Raw genomic sequence first — 6,000 nt, 5'->3', positions numbered from 1 at the left:
ATAAGTTCTAATATATTAACATGGAATTATATTATTTAATTAGTATTGATCAAAAATTAATTTAGAATTAATTCTAGTGATCAAAAGGAACTAATTAAGAATGGACTCTTATATATATATATATATATATATATATATATATATATATATATATATATATATATATATATATATATATAGGATATAGATCCGGTAAGAAATTTTTACCTTCCTACCAAAAATATGTAGAAAAAAATATGTAGAAAAAAAACTTCTTACCTTCCTACCAAAAATTTCCTTCTTATTTGATCTTGACTCTATATATATATATATATATATATATATATATATATATATATATATATATATATATATATATATATATATATATATATATATATAGGATGGGCCATGTTCATTTAGGTTGGACTAAACTTTCATGGATAGTCCATGGAGTGTTTAACCCATGAATCCTATGGAAATGATAGGTCATGGGCATTAGGGTTTACATGAATGTAACCCTAATCCTCCACAATATATAAAGAGGTCTATGGTTCATAAAATGTGGGTTAAGCACTTGTGTGTATACATAAGAGGGAAAAACCGATTTGGTGCAAGTATCCTTATTCTCTAGTTATTCCAAGGGTTCTTGGTGTTGTGTGAACCATTTGAGGTGCAACACTTGAGGCACTAAGCTCTTAAATGTTCAAGACTTCAAGCACCATCAAAAGGTATGTCATCTAACTAGACGTTTGTAGTATAGTTGCTTCATAATATGCTAGTTAGGATAAAACCTTGGAATATTGAATATTTGCATGTATAATAGAGAAAACATAGATCCAAGGTTTATAAGGTTGCATGTACACCATAGGAGTGTTAGAATGCTCAAAACCCATCAGTGGTATCAGAGCCTAGGCTTGTTTTCAATTATAGTTGATGCAAATTGCTGAAAATCGAAGTTTGTATGCTGTCTGGACAACTGACTCAACGAGTCCATTAAGGGACTCGACGAGTCCATGCCTAAATTCATCCAAATCGTCGAGTTGGTTCATGCACTCGACGAGTTGGACCCCCTGACAGCATATCTTCGAGTTTTAAAGCTGGAATTGGTCTAGAATCATTACCTTAAACTGTTTTGGACTTATAAAACCTATTTTTGATGTGGTAATGATTATGGTAAACAAATTTCAAGGTTATTATCAAAATTTCAAGTTTATGTGTGTTTATGTAATTCTTGAAATTGTTGATATGATTGTTCATACACTTATGAGTTTTGGTAGATCATAGGAATTATTTGCAAATTGGTTGTTAGTTAATTCTTGATCTAAATGTTTTTTTAATGAAGTCTATAATTTGTCCTCAAGTTATGGAATACCAAAAGTCATTTCTTTTAAAGATCCATTAAAATTCATAGGTTAGACAATTGAAGAGTCTTTTTGTCTTATGAACTCCATAACTTGTCGTCAAGTAATGGATGTTCAAGAGTCTCTTCATTAAAGTTTTAAAACCTTAATTAAACTCATAAGTTATGAAAATCGAAAAGTTTTTGAATAGTTCAAAACTTTCCCTCAAGTTTTAGGATTTGTAAACTTTCCCTCATGAATACTTTAATTCCAAGTTAAACCCTTAGAATTTTAAAAGTTAAAATTCAACCCTTATACTTTATAGTATTATAACTTAATAATATATATATATGTATAAGAACAAAGCTAGTCTTACCGTTAGTAGGCCTCATTCACGAAGCCGGTCTATAAGAGGGGTATAAGGTTACTGCCTATAAAATGGCAGTTTAATGGGTGTCCACTCTCACCCACCGCTTCCTTGACTGGTGGAGGTTCGTTAGCCGAACGGGTTTGACAAGACTCTAATTCTCCCTTCATTATAAGTATAGTGATAAATATAAAGTAACTAAACCTTTTATAAATTGCCAATCTTAGTTACGTTAGGAAATTGTGAATTTGGTGCTAACCCATGAAATTACACTTTCCACTTTGCTTAAGTCAGTACTGGAGCATGTGTGGTTAACCGGCATACTAGCTTGGATTTAACAAGGTAGAAAAAGGTTAACATAATGTTTATCATAGGATCGGTGGAGCGCGTGTGGTTAACCGGCGCATAGATTAAGTGATAAATATTAAGGGTACCAAGTATATTTACATGGTTATTCACACCTTGTTTTGTGATCCTCGGCATCCCAGTCACAAAACTTGAGAGGGCACAATCAAGATTGAAACATGCCATTGAAAAGTTCAATGAATCTCAAAAGATCTAGAAGTTTCAAACCAATTAAAACCTAATTTCTATTTCGTTTTTCATGGTGGAAATTGGTGAATTGTCATTCGCCTACCTTCAAATATTTTATAGCTTGGATTACGGCATCCCTCTTGCAAGTTATAAAATATTGTGTTGGGTCCTAGCCTTAATATTTCATATTGGGTGTTCTATTAAGGACTTAACTCAACTTACTTGAATTTCTCCCATTGTAGATGTCTAGTTCAGACAACTATGATCTTCCCAAATCTCTTGGAACAAGCTTTCCTAATGAAGATGATGTCCCGTGGTTGGCTCATGGAAATCATACTTCAATTCCTCCACCTCCTCCAATTATTCTCCCTAACCTACAAGTTCTTGAATAGTTCAAGGTCACTCAAGCCCTATTGGCAAGCAAAGTCTATGTGTGCTCACATCTTGGAGATGAAGTCACATATTGACAAGCCAGGAGAGTTGGGTGTCAAAGTCTTGAGGAAGTTGGTTATTGACTAGGTTCTACAACCACTTTCTAAGTCACATAGTGAATTCCTTTGGGACTACTATATAGCAGACTATGACATTACCCTTAATGATCTTATCTATTTGCTTGGTGCTACTGAATCAGCAATGATTTGGAGCACTGGTAAAGAAAATTTTATTGGAAGATCGACTTCCCAAACTTCCATGGACATTGACAATGGTGACATTAGAAATCTAGAAAGATTTCTCTTACCAATGGAAAAGGGATCGGCCATAGTCAACTCGGTTGACCAAATGGTAAAGAGAAAGGCTAACTCTGAGATTGTCCCGTGTACCATTACTAAAGAGTCCATATGTTTCTATTGCCAAAGGAAGGGGCATTGGTTGTGAAGCTGCCCTAATTACCTGAAATATCATGAGGATGGTAAAGTCAAAAAGTTTGACTCTGCTTCATGTAAGTCCACTATCTAACTCTGTTAAGTTTATAATTGTTGATTCTTAATAGATGATGTGACTAGATTACATTTTGATGTATGGCAGGATCAAGCAATGGGAAGGAAACTTAAAGGAAGAGTATGTTGAATCTGATCGCGAGGATGGATTTCTATCGCAAGATTTGAAGATCGGATTTTTGAGCTGCTACTTAGGAGTTATGATAGATTGCTAGGAAACATGTAATAGCATATGTGACAACCCGAAATTTCTATCTTGTGCAAGCCATTCAATTCAATCATAATCAGACTCGTTTATGCTATCTCTTAACATTGTTTAGGGTCTGTTTGAGTGTTCTGAGCTTAGTACAAGCAAGGTTTGGGTTTAGGGATGAGTTATCTCCAGTCATAGTGTTACATTCGGGCCAAACACTCCTTCAAGAGGAGTGTACAGCTGTACACATGGGTGTACGGCCGTACACCCCCTCATGGCTGTGAACTCATGCCCTTATATAAGTTTTCCCTTCTCTTTCCTTCACTTTTCACACTTCCAAGTCAAGAAAAGTCAGCACTCTCTCAACTATCATCAAGCTTTCACCTTGATCTTCCAAAATGTAAGCATTCCTTTCATTTTATTTTTTGTTATCCTTCTTGATCTTGTATCACACTTCGATTTCATCCATGAAATTCATCTTTTTGGGTAGATCTTCAAGAATCTCACCTTTCACCAAGAACACCAATAACACAAACTAGTTCTTGGTGGTCGTGAACCCCATAAGGACCCTCAAAAGTGTAAGTATCCCTTCTATCTCCTAGTTAGGATTAAGAAACACTCGACTTCTAGCCTTAAATCTTCATCAAATGCATGAACACCAAGAGTGTACGACCGTACACTCATCATATGGCCGTAAACCCTTGTTTAGTGCATGATTAGGCCTCAAACACACCCCATGTCCCAACATAAGACCTTGAACACTAAGTAGAGGCTAGGTGGAGCCATGAAACACCCGGTTTTGCAAGGTTTTCCATGGGTGTACGGCCGTACACTCCATGGCCGTACACACCATGACCGTATACCATAAGGGTCGTACACATACTGGTCGTACACACCTTAGTGTGGCCGTAAACCCCTTTGATGCAATCCTATGTGATTGTAACACTTCAAAATAAGTGTTTCCTAGTCCCTATGGTGGTTTCCTTGCATGATTAGTTGCTTAAACACTATTTATATCCATATATGTGTTATTATATGCTTATTGGGATCAGTTTGTGCCCGAGAATTGATATAGCACTCAACATCCTTTTCCGATCTTACATTCGAATCACTCACTGCAGGTGAGCTTATACCCCTACAATCAACCTTTTAACTGTTTTAAATGCTTTTAAGGGGGGGGGGGGAATACAAGTTGAACACAATTAAATTTGTGTTAGTATAAACATTTATATACTTGTCAAATATGTCGTTTCAAACTCATTTTTTTCAAACTACTTTAAACATTGTTAGACTTTATTGTAAAACCCATTCTAAACTACTTTTAAACTCTTTTTTTTTTAAAATTCTTTTACTTTCAAAAACCGTATTCTTTTAGGTATTGGTGTATAAGTATGCTTTAATGGACTTAGGACTATTGTTAATGACCTTGACTCCTGTTCCTTGTTTGGTTGTGGGCTTAGGGTAGGACACACTAGTCCGACTGTCGATTAACTCATAGTTATACACGCTACATACGTATGAGAATATAAAATCTTACTTTTAAAAGTTATACTTAACTCAATTATTCCAACTAAACAATTGAGGTTTTTCTGCTAGTCAGATGCGAAACAAACATACTAGTAAGCTATAATAGGTATAACTTAAAGAACATAAACATATACAAGAACAGGAAAGAACATATACATATACATTTACAAGTACATAAGGGAACATACATACTATAACAAGTACATAATAATTAGAATGTGAGATACTACTTCATGGTACTTGTAACAACGTAAATTTCCAAACAATTTTTTTTTCATTTTTAACACAATTAAAACTCATTTCATAATTAACCAAATCACATATGTCTCAAATGTTAACAAGTAAAACACAATCCCAGAATCATAAAAACAATCTCCCGCTAGTGTGTACAATCATGTCGGTGCCTTTCCGCGATCCTCGGAGCTACCTGAAACACATAACACATAACACGGTAAGCATAAAGCTTAGTGAGTTCCCCAAAATACCACACACAGCACAACAACCACTCGAGTCTATACTCAATAAGACCCTCTGGTCAATGTGTCTCAGTGGGACCCTCCGGCCCTACAACCCTGATGGACCCTCTGGTTCCCCGACTCAGCATCTCCATATAATACATAGCAAGCATATCACAAAACAAATAGCAGGATATCTCAATACACAACACATACACATAAGACCCTCTGGTCACACATATGTTACCACTCAAGGTAAGTATAGTGAGAAGACTCACCTTGTAAGATAGCTAGTAAAAAGTCTGATGACCGAACTCCTCGATCTAGCCTCCGTCTATCACAAGGATAAAAATTCTAATTAATACACTCCTTACATTCAGATTCCTAGAAAATGGGTACAAGACCATTCCACCCATCCCTGACCTCTCTTAATCAGTTTGACCAAACCCTAAGGTCAACTGAAGTCAACTCCAGTCAACAGTCCAATATTGACCAGACTCGCCGACTGCACTCGTGTGACTCGGCGAGTTCAAGCGTATCCTCTGAATCCCTCTAAGGCCTCACACGACTCGTCAAGTTAACCTCCTAACTCGACGGGTTATCACTGGGTCACGAATTGCGGGGCAAATCCGATCCGACTCGTCGAGTCGTCTCTATTGTATCA

This window comes from Lactuca virosa, chromosome 3, assembly GCF_052849685.1.
Source record: "Lactuca virosa cultivar CGN04683 chromosome 3, Lactuca_virosa_CGN04683_v6, whole genome shotgun sequence".
Classification (NCBI taxonomy): Eukaryota; Viridiplantae; Streptophyta; class Magnoliopsida; order Asterales; family Asteraceae; genus Lactuca; species Lactuca virosa.
The sequence above is the reverse complement of the archived record's forward strand: the minus strand, read 5'-3'. Positions refer to the sequence as shown.